The sequence below is a fragment of the Arvicanthis niloticus genome, chromosome 15, assembly GCF_011762505.2.
Source record: "Arvicanthis niloticus isolate mArvNil1 chromosome 15, mArvNil1.pat.X, whole genome shotgun sequence".
In the NCBI taxonomy this organism is placed as follows: domain Eukaryota; kingdom Metazoa; phylum Chordata; class Mammalia; order Rodentia; family Muridae; genus Arvicanthis; species Arvicanthis niloticus.
The window spans coordinates 3175822-3189625 of NC_047672.1; the positions used below are offsets into that span (position 1 = coordinate 3175822).

The 13804-nt window shown below is 45.5% G+C and overlaps 1 protein-coding gene and 1 pseudogene across 2 annotated transcripts in view; one reads left to right on the forward strand and one right to left on the reverse strand.

The window, feature by feature from the left end:
• The window catches only part of Dpp6 (dipeptidyl peptidase like 6), an 859276-nt gene that overhangs the window by 184220 nt on the left and 661252 nt on the right, over window positions 1-13804 (forward strand). The window lies entirely within an intron of this gene.
• LOC117720540 (nucleophosmin-like) overlaps window positions 1-13804 on the reverse strand; it is a 105352-nt pseudogene that overhangs the window by 83350 nt on the left and 8198 nt on the right.

The following is a 13804-nucleotide window of genomic DNA, read 5'->3' on the forward strand; positions in this document are numbered from 1 at the left end:
GAAAGAAGCCAAGTGCCCATTGTTCCTTCATTAGGCAGAGATGGTTTTCTCAGGATGATAAGGAAAAAGTATTCTGAATCATTTTAAGAAATCTTTCCTTTAAAATATTTTTATTGTTTTGTTTTGTTTTGCTTTGTTTTCTGTGTGTGTGCCTGCTCCAGGTACCCGTGGAGGCCAGAAAAGGGCATCAGATCCCTTGGAAGTGGAGTTAAATGCAGTTATGAGTCAAATTCAGGTCCACTGCAAGGCCAGCAATTGTTCTTAACTGCAGAACCATCTCACAAGCCCCAATTATTTTCTTGAGACAGTCTTTCATGCAGACCAGGCTGGCCTTGAACTCACCACATAGCTAAGTACCTTGAATTTCTGATCCTCTTGCCTCTACCACCAGGTTCTGAGACATGCTCCACACCTGGTTTGATGTAGTTCTGGGGACTGAAGCTAGGACCTTGTGTAAGCTGCATCCCCACCCCTGACGCTGTTTTTCTTATGCTTAGCTATTAGCTAACCAATTGCTCTCTTAGAAAAACGAAGGAAAACGAGGATGGAGACACTGTGGATGTTCCTGCCTGCTTTTCAAGATTCAATCACAGATTCTCTCAAGACTAGCTTTTGTAGCTTGTAGCTTAACAATCCAGGTAGCTATGTCAACCATTCCACCCTCAACAATCCTCCAAGCATACGCATCAGGCTACATGTATCAGTCTCTTATAGCTAAAGTGTGCAAGAGATGGTTTGTATGGGAAAGGCAGTCAGCAAACCACACAAAGTCTATGTCACCCCAGACCTGCTTACTTTGTCAGTCCTCCGAGGCCATTTCCTTTCAAGATAGGGGTTGTCACATTTTAGAACATCCCCCCTAGTAGATAATTTTTACAAACAATTCCCAAACAACTGACGGTAGCTGCACACCAAGAACAACACGTAAATTAAGAACTCAGAGTGGCTGATATCAGGGTTGGATATGGACTCTATGGTGGGGCACTCACTGCACTGCAATGTCACTAGGGCATTTTTAGGAGAGGTACCAGTACTAAGAACAAGAAACAGTGAACGGGCCTTACTGTTTGAGGGATCTTTCATTTTTGAGATCAAATAGTTTCCGGGGTACACCCAGAACCAGAGTGATGTTAAACTCTAGGAGGATTTTGGAGAAACCCCGAGCCAGGCCGGCCTTCAAATGCAGGATGGTTTTAATCAAGATGTTTAAACTGAAGATATGGAAAATTCACTCAGACGACTTTATACAAGAGTGTAAGCGTGAACTTTGAGTGAAGCTCTTGTCCATGACAGCCCCATGCCTTCAGAATGGCCACAGAGGAAGGTCCTTGCTGCATAGAGTTTCGGAGATGCCTAGAGTTTGCAGATGGGCAAATGTGATGTTTGATTTGGGAGTTAGAATAAAGTGATTTTACTTTTAAAGAGAAAATAACTCCGGAACACTGGCCAACTATGTCGGAACTGACCTCTTGGTCCCCACCTGTGTTTCTGTTTAGATGTTTCTGGTTATTGCTCTATACAGTCTAATGTGACATGTTCTCGCTTTTCTTTTGTCTTGTCCCGTGGCATGCCCCTGTCCTGCTGCACTTGGACAAGTAAAGGCACTCTGCTTGACTGACAGGAACAAAAGGTACTGGAGCCCTGGAGACTCCTGCATTCTGGCTCCAGAGGGAGGAAGAGGCACATATGCAGCAAGGGCAGTGCTCTCTCCTCTAAGATGTCCCCACATGCAGTCCCTTCTCCCTCATGCTGCTGTCCCCAGAGAGGGCTTCTATGATCTCTCTCTAATGAGCATTCCTCACCACTCCCTGTCCCTTCCTTTGTCTAGCCCCTAAGCACCCATCACCCCACTGACAAGCACTTCTTTGTTTGCATCTTCTTATTAACATGTAAGTGGCATTCCAGAGCCCACACAGCACAGATGGAGTAGGTGCCTAGCAACTACTGCTGCTGGGTGTGTGACAAATGCACCTGTCTTATCTGATGGTCAGCTGCCTGGTTTTTGTGCTGCCTGTGATAAAGAGAAAGCCACAGACGGGTATGATCAACTTGCCTGAATATAAAGCAGGTGTGTGTGTGTGTGTGTGTGTGTGTGTGTGTGTGTGTGTGTGTGTATCTTCATGCTCAGAATAAAAAGACCTCTGTTCTGTGGAAAGAAGTTGGGAGCAAGGATAGAAGCCTAAAGCCATTCTCAATTCAGAGTAGGTGTATCAAATAGTTATTTAGGTTTTGTGTGTGTGTGTGTGTGTGTGTGTGTGTGTGTTGGGTGGGGGTGGGGTGAGTATTCATGAGTACAGTGACTGCAACAGCCAGAAGAGGACGTCAGCCCCTTGGTAGTTATGAGTCATCTCATGGATGCTGGAAACTGAACTCAGGCCCTCTGCAAGAGCAGTGTGTGCTTTCAGGCTCTGAGTCACCTCTTCAGCCCCAAATGAGTATTGATAAAACCAACTTTTAAAACCATGTCTTTTTCATTTCTTCATTAGATAAGATTTTACTTAAAGTACAGTGAGTATGGGAAATGGATATTTACAATGTAAATAGAGGAGTCAGGCCCCAGTTTGCACAGCCCAGAAGAGTATGGGGACATGCTATGCTCAAACAGGGAGTGAGCGACAGCCAGACTGATACCAACCTGGCAGTCTGCAGAGCTTCGAGCTTCAGCCCGTGCTGAGGCTTACCTTTGGTCCATACAGGGTAAGCCAGCATCCCTGGGGTGGAGTCCCTGGGGTGGCTTACAGAGTCATCTGGGTATCATTGTACAAGTACAGTATCCTGACATTCTAAAGTAGTTTTTAGTGTGACTGAATGGAGCACCTGGCATGGTGACACGTGAGACAGAAGAAACATGGATTTCTAATTCCAAGGGGAATTCTGCTTTGCAAAGAGCTTGCCTTTGTCCTCTATTTCACTGTCCATGCCATGGTCTGAGGCACCTTTATTCACTAAACCAACAGTCATGGGGCAAGCAGTCCCTTTATTTTTAGGACAACTATTTTGCTGGAACCCGGCTGCACACTTGCACTCAGGCCGGGCTATCAGCACACAGTGACAGCTGAGCCAGCTGCTGTAGGAGAGGCTGCTGTTGACGGGGGAGCTGCATGTGTTGGCGTAGGAGTAGCTAGCTCTCAACTGAGAGGCACAGCTGGCTGGAGGGGCCACTTAGGAACATTGGCTTCAGTGTCCATGGGTTATCCTGAGTTTGGGCCCACTTGGCATCTGGAAATACCTTTATCTCTTTTCACAGGGTAAGAACACAGTGAAGAACTAAGCGTGTGCCTCCTCAGGTAGCACAGGTGCTTCGTGTGACATCTTAGGTTGATGGCAGACTATGGCCATGGTCTAAGAGAATATAGAAACCTGCTGATAAGCTCACACTCAAGGGCTGTGATAGATGTGACTGCATCATTCCTCATAGCACCCACTTATAGCTATTTCATAGTTTATTACTTCCTATACCATTTTGTATGTATTTTGATTCTATTCACCTTTTTCCAAACCCTCCAAGATCCATGTCCATTCACTTCCCACTCAACTTAGTGTTCTTTTGTTTTTATTGGCTATTTTTAATCTTTCAAGTCCAATTTGTGCTGCCCTTGTCCTCTTGGCTTCTGTCACCTCCCACTGGAATATGCTGAATTTCCCAGGGACTATGCCCTTAGAGAAAACTGACCCCTCTGGTCTCAGCTGCTTACAGTTCCTCGGCTAGGGGTGGAACTTTGAGCCCACCTTCTCCTTCCATGATGGGATTTGGTCTGACTTGAGTTTGCATAGGTTTGTGCATGCGGTCATAACCACTGTGAGTTCATATGTACCCTGTTCAGAAGACAAGACACTGTTTCCTTGTAGTCTGTGGGTTTTACATTCTTTTTACCCCATTTTCTGCAATGGTCCCTTAGCCTTGGCAAGAAGAGATGTACTATATCTATATCAATATCTGTGTCTGCGTCTATATCTATATATTACACACATACATATAAACCCTGTTTAGGGCTGAGCACCATGTAATCTTTTATCCTCTGCACCATTGTGTGTCTCTGTATTACTCTATTGAATGCAAATACAAGTTTCTTTGATGAAAACTGAGAGATGCACTGATCTATGGGTATAACAAGAAGTCTTTAGGAGTCAGCTTAATACTATATCCATTTAGCAAAGTCATAGCAGTAGATTTTTCCCAGGGCCTCATCTAAAGACTGTCCCCCAATGAGTCAGACTTCCTGAAGCCCTGTCTCTGCTTACCAAATCTTGCACTCCAGTTGATGCTTCTAGAAGCGCCCATCTTTTACCTTCCTCTGAGCACCATGAAGCATACAGACATGCCTGCTGCATCCCAGTGCCCTTCGGTAAAATATTTAGTACTTATTAAATAGACTCCCCAACAGAGTTCTGGATCAGGAGGGACTCATGAGAAGCCAGCTTTCCTAGCTGTAGACAGGTAATGGTTGGCATGTGGGAACAGGGTGTCATAGTCCTCAGTGGTGGCACAACTGGTGAGTTACTCTTATCAAGTAAATGAAGTCCTCTCTCTCTCTCTGTCAGGCCAGCAACTCTGAGTTCAGGAGATCATGGAAAAATTAAAAGAGAATGAAAGTAGGAGAGAAACTTGTAGGAAAGAAGGAGGAGCGTGGTGGGGAGTTGGGGAGTGGAAGGCTGATGAAGGAGCATAGAGAGTTGAAAGCACATCAGATCAGGTGTTCCTGGTCAGAAGATCAGAGCATATTGTTTGTATGTATGTATGTATGTATGTATGTATGTATGTATGTATATATGTGTGATATACTATATAATAATAATAAATAATAAAAACATTTATATTTTGTTCATTAAATTAGAAACTATAGAAAGCCAGTAGGGTAGGAGCTAAGGGTCTCCATGGGACTCTGATTTGATTGACAGCAGATTCTCCCTGTAGGAGCTTGCCTCATCTATGTGTCCGTACACTCTCCAGCTTGGGTTGAACATTTCAGCCCTCCCCTGTGAGAAGCACTGACCATCATGTGAATCTCGTGACCCCAGGGACTGAGATGCATAGCCTTGTGACATGCACTGACTTTCTCCAGTGGTACCAATACTGTCGCTGTGAGGGAAAGGATGGAACTAGCCTAGGCAGACTTACTGAGTCTGTGTTAATCTGAAGACTCAGAATCGATTCCCAGGGCTCGTCTGCCTACACTTACAGTCAGCATGGGTCATACACATGAAATCGATGTTTACTCTATGAAATATTGCCTCCACAATCTATCTACCCACTATGCCTTCCCACTGCTGGACCCACAAGGCTCAGCTTGGCCTTGAGGGCTCAGTGGCTGTTTGTCATGCATTAATAGCATCTACTATAAAAGTCTGGACTGTCTTAGAGCACATGCACTGGGTACTCACTGCACTTACTGTGACAGCAAGTCTGAGTACTTATTACACTTATTGTAATAGCATGTATGAGTACCGACTGTGCTTACTGTGACAACATGTGTAAGTGCTCTCTGCACTTACTGTGACATCATGTGTGAGTGCTCTCTGCACTTACTGTGACATCATGTGTGAGTGCTCTCTGCACTTACTGTGACAACATGTGTGAGTGCTCTCTGCACTTACTGTGACATCATGTCTGAGTGCTTACTGCACTTACTGTGACAGCATATTTGAGTGCTCACTGCACCTATTGTGACAGGATGTTAGGTAATTTACTTTTGCTGTCCTAATATATGGCAACAAAGTAGCCTAAGGGAAAAGAGATTTTTTGTTTGCTTTTTTTTTTTTTTTTTTTTTTTTTTTTGGTCCACAGTTCAAGTGTACAGTCCATCATGGCAGTGCAGGCTTGGCAGCAGGAGCCTGAGGCAGCAGGTCCCATCTCACATCCACAGTCAGGAGGCAGAGAGAGAGGAATGCTGGTGCTCATCTCATTTTCTCTTTGTATTCCCTCCAGGCCCTTAGCTCACAGAACGGTGATTCAATGGGTAAAGTGTGTCTTTCCATCTGAAATATCCAGTTCTAGATTGTCCCTCACACGTGTGCCAAAGACTTGTCTCTTTGCAATTCTAGTTCCCGTTAAGTCTATTGTGTCCGCCATCAGAGAAGGGGACAGGGGCAATAATGAAGGACCAGGTGTCTTAGTTAGGGTTTCTATTGCTGCAATGAAACACCATGACTAAAAATTAAGTTTGGAAGGAAGGGACTTATTTAGTCTACACTTCCACATTGTAGTCTATCACTGAAAGAAGTCAGCACAAGAACTCAAACAGGGCAGATCATGAAGCCACGGAGGGATGGGATGCTGCTTACTGGTTTGCTTCCCATGGCTTGCTTAGCCTGCTTTCTTAGGACTCAGGGATGGAACATACAACGGATTGGGCCCTCCCCCATCAATAATTAATTAGGAAAATGCCCTAGAGCTAGATCTTACAGAAACATTTTCTCAATCAAAGTTCCCTCCTTTCCCATATCTCCAGTTTATGTGTCAAGTTGACATAGGATGAGCCAGCACACCAAGGAACATGGGGAGTTTAGTTCTAGTCTGCTGTTGTTATTTCCTAATTTATGATTGTGTAGAGAAACAAGATGGACAGACACTGAACAATTCCAGCTCCTTCAAACAGAACATGGACAGAAAATTGTCCAGTCCAGCTGGACAATCAAGTGGGACTCTTAGACCCTGTGGAGAGGACTGAGATGTGTGAGAAAATAAGGAGGCACAGCAAGTCAAGAGGTATGATCAAGCTGGCAAAGATTTTATTGTTCACACAGGTTATATACTCTAAAATCAGGATATGGGGAAGGGTAGGAAAGGAAAGAGGGCTTTGCAGGTGGAGGAAGCTAGCTGCAGCTGTGGGGTCTAACTAGATTATACCTGTTGTTCTCACAAAGCCTTGCCATTACCAGGGGTTCTAAAAACATCTATCTAGCTGGATGTTGGCTAAATCTAAAGATCAGGAGGAAGGGTTACTAAGGTGGGTTGCTATGAGGCCTTGTTTGAAGTTCTGAGAACTGACAAGTGAATCATGGAAGGTAAGCAGAAAGAAGAATAGTAGATAGGAGAGCCAAGGGTGAGTGTTAGCCAAGAGTAAGGCCTTGCCATTGCTTCTCACAGAAAATAGCCAGGAAAGCAAGACTACAGAACTTGGCTTACAGTACACTCTGAATTTAGCCTTTGCTTTAAAGGTAGATGGGAAAATGGGTTGGTTCTGGGTATGAGATTTGCTTTGAACACAAATATGGTTGATGATTATCAGAATTAGTGAGGAAATTACCAAAGGGCCTAAATGCTGTTTTATAGGCACACAATATGTTGATGTTTATTTCAAATAAAAGAGCTGGAGGACCAGTTTTCCCAAAGCCAGAAATTGGGAGTAGAAGACAGAGAGTAAACAGAGCTTGGCTGGTGGCAGATCTCTGTATACAGAACAGTGGTACTCCCTGCTGCTGTAGCTAAGAGTGAGAAGCAGAGGCTGATGAGATACCTCAGATTCTCATGCTGTCCCTGATATGGAGACATCAGCCCACACAGAAACCTCATCTGCTCTCAGTGGGTGAGAGGTTGTCCCTACAGACATGGGGCAGAGCATCTCTCTGACCTGACCTTCCCACCCCCACCCCCGTGGCCTCTCCTGGAAGACTGGAAATACAGACTCAAGACCTGACTTGAGCAGGTCCTGGCTGTTGACCTTGAAGAAGTATGTGGTTTCCATGTTTGGAAAAACAGGAGCAATAGTCATAGCAGCTAATGTTTCCATATTTCTGATGGTGCCTCTTCTGCAGGAGTTCCCGCCTACAATCTCAATGGGAATCTTATAGCTAGAGGTTACTACCATCCATCTGCTTCCCACTCCTCCTGATGCCCACCATGCCTGAACTCTTGATTGACATGCCTCAGGTATCGTAGTATGCAGGTTCAGGCTGGGTGGCTGGGTACTGAACCTGTGATATCAGGTCTAGACTCAGGCAGCTAAGCAGAAGACCATCATGAGAGAGGATGCTTCACAGGATAGGAACCATGCTGACCCCTGTACCCTTTCAGGATGCCTGAGAACCTGCACTCCACCTCCACTCTGCCTTCGTCACCATTTCCACATCTTTGCAGACCAGTTAGCAATGATGAGGCATGGGAGCTCATGTGCCATGGAAGGGCTTTAACAATCCTTTCCTCGTCTGAAAGACCTGTCACTGAGGAGACCGAGAGCACAGAAAGACGCGTAGAGAATGTCTTCCACAACCTTCTTTAGAGGAAGGTATGAATGAGATGTGACTCCTCACAGCTCAATCAAGATTCCATCTATCTTAGCCACACTATGCCTTACTGTAATCTCCTGAGGAGGGATGAACTCTAAAACTGAATGACAGAGACCTTTCTTCAAAGTGTCGAAGGAAGGCCTCTGTGCAAAGACTCATTTTAAAAATGTGTTGACCTTCTCCACTTCTAAGTATCTCTTCCTCCATGGTTTCGCCTCTTGCCACTTCTTCCCAGGCTACCTCTTCTCTCTGCTGTCATCTTCCCCCTCTTTTTCCTCTCTTACCTCTCTTTCTCTTCTCTTTCTTCTTCCTCCTTTCCCCCTTTCACTACCCCTGTTTTTTTCTCTCCTCTCTAGTGAACAAATGAGAATAATAATTTCCCAATGGCCTGCACTCCCTGGAATGTAGCATAGACTACTGCAAGCAAAGTTCTGCCCTGAACACCAGGATGAACACCAGAGGGCAGCTCATACCTCCACACCCTTGCAGCCAAGAGTGCTAGGCCACCGCTATTCTCTCTAGTATCTTGGGCCACCTAATGGCTCCAAGGCTTACGGATGTCAGCAACAAATATTAAACCCTCCTGAACTCTGCAAGCTCTACCAGGCAAATTTCCAATACACTTGTTACATGCTGGTCACAGGTGTGTGGCTACAACATTGCTGACTTTGTAACTTTCTACATACTGCTGAATTTAGAAAACACTTTAAAATGCAGTAGGTTTAAGGTTTGGCTTATTAAAAAGGAAGCAGCAGGAAGACAGACCACATGTGGCTTGGGCAGCCTTGGTATAGTAGCGTGGTGTAATCAACTTCCTCATATTGTGGAAGTTCATGTGTCTGGAGTAGAACAAGTCCATGCTTCTTTCTCATGCCTCTGACTCTGTCTCCTAAGTGTGGTGAAGAGCTTCTTCTGTGATGCAACAAGTGCTCTGCTATAAATAAGACATGACTCTACCTCTCACTCTTGTTCTCAGTAGCTCTTTTATTTGCGTGTGTGAGTATGTGTGTGTCTGTGTGTGTGCACACGCACACGCACACGCACACGCCATATGTGTGTTGGTGTCCACAGAGGCCAGAAGAGAGTATCTGACCCTCTGCAGCTGGAGTTGCAGGCAGCGGGGAGTAGTTCTATGTGGGTGCTGGGAACTGAACCTGAGTCCTCTATAACAGCAGAAATCTCTCTTTACCCTAATCCATCTATACAGATTCTGCCATCTCCAGTTTTACTTATATAGACCAGAAAGGTCTGTATTGTTCCACTTTGTGCCTCAAAATTAACTGCTTTCTAAAATACAAGGACCCCTTCAGGAGTTAGCCATGGCTCATTCATCATTGGGTGTCAAGTTTCTGTCACTTGCCTAAGATGATGTAGGTTTTTTCAGAAACACTGTAGAACTTCTTCTTCACCTCAGCCCCCAACACTGGGGACTGAACCTGGGGCCTCAGGCAGAGCAGCCAAGTGTTTATGACAGACCACCTTCCCCAGGCAAGCTTTGTGAAACCTCTAGTAGCCAGTTACAGAGTGGGCCCTTGGGGTGAAAACCCTCTTACTGGAAATGGTGTCAGAACAGAATATGAATGGTATCTGCCCTGGGCCTATGAGCAGGAGGTGAGGGAGGACTGAGGCCACATGTGGCTCATGCTGTCTTCTCTCTGATGAAGACTTGAGCACATTGGGAGATATCTGACTGACTGCAGAGTCAGAAAACACCATGGTTTGGGTACTATGTCCCTCCTGGGTTTCTGGGTTGGAGACTCAGCTCTGAGCATTAACAGGAGGCAGAAAGACCCTTTAAAAGACCCCTAAAAGCGGGACTTCTTGACAGGAAGCTAGATTATTAAAGATGCTCAAAAAGATTAAATACATTCTTGCAGGATCCAGTTAGATCCTGTAAATTAAAAAAAAAAAAAATGTTTTAAAAGCAAGCCTGGTTTCCTGTCTTTCCATGTGATTTCCCCGTTGCATAGAGACATTGCTCTCACGATGCTCTCCATCCGTATGTGCTGCAAGAGAGCTCTTGCCACAGGCTGGACCATTGGGGCTGCCTTAATTTGGAGTCTATCCTCCCAAACTGAGAGCTAAACAGACATCTTTATGAAGTGGTCAGCCTCAAGCACTTCTCTAAAGCAATGAAATCCGATAAATGCACTGTTTCCAAGAAGGGACTTCGATGATGAGATATTTTATCTGTGAGGGAATGCTCAGTGTACCTCCCCATACTGCAGACATCTGTAACCATCTTCCTCTTCTCAAAATGTCAGGGTAGCCACCCTGTGTGATATGGATCAGGGGCTTGAGTTCAAGGTAAACCAAGACTTTTAGGGAAGAAAGAAGAAAGGAAAGAGAAGAGAGAATGGAGCGTGGTTCCTCAGAACCCTCCTCAAAAATCTAGAACAAGGATTGTTTGACCTCTGAGACCTTTGAAGGTGACACAGAAGGAGCAGGGGAAGGTGCTGTTAACACTTGGTGCGCTTCTGCTCAGTAATGAGCACTGGGAGTCTAGCACTCCCAAAGACACAGCCCAGGCCCAGGGACAGCATCCAGAGGACTGTGGAGAGCTTACAGATCTTTGCTAAGTGTGCAAGTCCCAGATAACAAGATTTAAAGAAGGAAATTAAGCCCTTGGGTATGAATGTTTTGAACAAAGATGAATTTTTTAACAGAGAAAATGGTATTACATCAGTTTAGCCATGCTCAAAATCAATTAATACTTAATAAAAGCTGAGAGCTTCTGATAAGCTTCTGACGGCATGCTGGGATTCTCTGTAGGCTGCCTGCTGGGTGCCTACACTGTCCTGCAGACACCTCTGTTGCTCAGTAGTTTGACACCATAAACCCATTATCTGTGATGGTCACAGACCTAAGCTAGCCTGTCATTGGCCATGCTTCCTCATGGGCCAGCTTATTGGACAGCTTGTTAGTGGCCTGTTCTAGGCAGAATGTGACAGGGTACCTCAGCTGCCCCACTGGTGTATATCTCCCCTCCCCTTCCTCTTGAATCTAGGAGCTACGGTCTTTATAAGGCCGCTGCAAAAGCTCAAGACAGCAAGTGAATACATACAAAGGTCTCTTGAGACTTGCACTCAGAACAAGCATGTGGTCCCATCCCCTCATACTGACTCAAGCAAGTCAAGTGGCTGAGGACCTGGGCAGCATTGCCCATCCCTTTGTGGAAGAAACTACAGTGCCATGTGGATGACAGGTTAAAGGAGCACAGAGGTGGAGATGTGGGGCACTGATGCCAATGACCACACTTTGACAAGGAATCTCATTGATGCCTCTGGCAATCCTGGGCCCTGAATATGGTAGCCCATGCCACCAGTATCTGGACTTTTGTAACAATCTTCTCTTATTGCCATTTTGGTGCCTTCTTAGACCCACTCTGGTTCAGATTGTTGCATTGGTGGTGAACATTTGCTCTTGGAGCTACTTTCTATCATCAGGGGGTAATTCCACCCACCTTTAATTACCCTCCACAGTGAGAAGCACCTGCCACCTGCAGGGCTCACTGGAGGACACCTGGGGACACTGGACAAGGACTCACAGTTGCTAGCTTGTTACTGCTATGTGAAGAATCTTAGAGGTAGGTGGATAAGATAGTGGAGACCTGTTGGGGTTTTGACAGTTAATACCTGAAGGAGGCAAAGAGCTCTGGGAACTGACAAGAGCCATGGGGAGGAGCTGCTGCCAGAGTGTGGCTGTGTTGGCGAGTTTTCTGTGCTTATGGCTATGTGTGTGAGTGTGTGTGCCCATGTGCATACCCACATGTGTGCCCAGTTTGCTTTTATGTTCTGCCTAATTTTGGGGTCTCTCACTGAGCCTAAACATCACTGTTTCCGCCAGGCTCTCTGATTAGTGAGCTACAGGGATCTTCCTGTCTCCAACTCCCATCACTGGGGGTCGAGATGCACACCATAGCCAAGGCTTTCTTAGGTTCTGCAGATCAAACTTGGGTCTTCATGCTTGTGTGGTAAATAATCCACAGACTGAACCTTCTCCCCAGTACCCTGCACTTTCGGTTCATAGGAAACGATGATAAGTTATATTTCTTCATACTCTGAGTTGTTTTTTTTAGAAGAACATCTGCACACACAGCTTGAAGTGCCCCTACCCCATCTGAAAACATATCTTTTCTCCTCTGTAAGGTTATCAAGACTTCCACCCACAGCTTTTTGGAATCACATGACCATGGTTGACATGGAGACGTTTTGCAAGTTCTGACCTTGGGCAAATGATGTGCTGTAGTGAGAGGAGTCATACATTTACGGGGCATGTTTCTCTCAAGCCAGCTCCCTGCATATGTAGTGCCAGTGATGGTTGCTAATAGTTTTAAAGAAGTGCAGTGGTCTGGTTTGTTACGAGATGAGGTTACCTTCTGTCTTTTCTTTATATTCATAGTTTCAAAAGGGCGTATAGTGTAAAACCTAAAATAATAATCTGATCCCATGAAAATCAGTATCAAACACAATACAAATTCCTTTCCAGGTCTTTGATGTCTAACAGACAAAGCTGGGATGGGCAGGAAAGGCTATATTGTTTAGGTTTTGTCTTTGATATTTTAAAATCATAATTCCTAAGTAACTTAGTCTTTGATACAGTTCTGTTCCATATGGGATTATCTAGAATAATGTCTGGGCTGACTGAGAAGTTGGTAGCTCCTATGCAAGGGCTTTAGGGGACAGCTTAGATCTGTTCAAGGGCTTTCCTCAGGCTCTGTGCAAAGGTTTTAGTGGACTGGCTAGATCCACTCACCAGGTTTTCCTCAACCAAGTATCTCATGGTTAGTCCTTGGGGCCAGACCAGCATCTAACTGTTATGAATGTGGAAGGATGCTATTTGGGGAGAAAAGACATAGAGGAAGGCAGTAACCACATCCTTCATCAAGAATAGTGTGCTGGAGAGATGCCTCAGCAGCTGAGAAGCATCGCTGCTCTTGCACACTGGAGATGTTGGGTGGCTCACCATTACCTGGGACTCCAGCTTACCATCCCATTTGGCCTTTTTGACTGTGGGAACCTATGTATGCAACACACAAGCATGCAAGCACCCATGCATGCACTTACACATTTAAAAAGTAATCTTTAAAAAAATTAGGTTTGGGGGTTGGGAGAGGCTAGAAAGGGGTAAGGAAGGATTTCAGGAGGGGAGCTGAAGGCAGCACTACAGGAAGGAAGCCAGGCATCACCATTAGCATAGGGAGAGAAGTGGACCTCATTTTACCCTCTTACTGTGTGTTTTTGAGGAGTGGTGGGTAGCCGCCATGATACAGAAGCTGGCTCTGGTGGAAGCCAGATGGACACTCTTTACTACTGCTTACCGTACCCCACTTGCCCAGTCCACTTCATGCTCATGACCTACTAGACCCCCACCTGCCTGGTCTCAGTGGGATCTGGCAGGCAGTGTGGTTCCTGGGCTCAGGGGTTGGGCTTCTCCTGGATGGACAACTAGCAGCTACAGGCTAGAAGGGAGCAACTGGCAATTAGAAGCCTGACTAGTGGTCATTGTTGAAGGTCCTGGTAGGTGGAAGGGTCACACTGAAGATGGGAGCTTTGACAACATTCCTGGCCCCGTGATG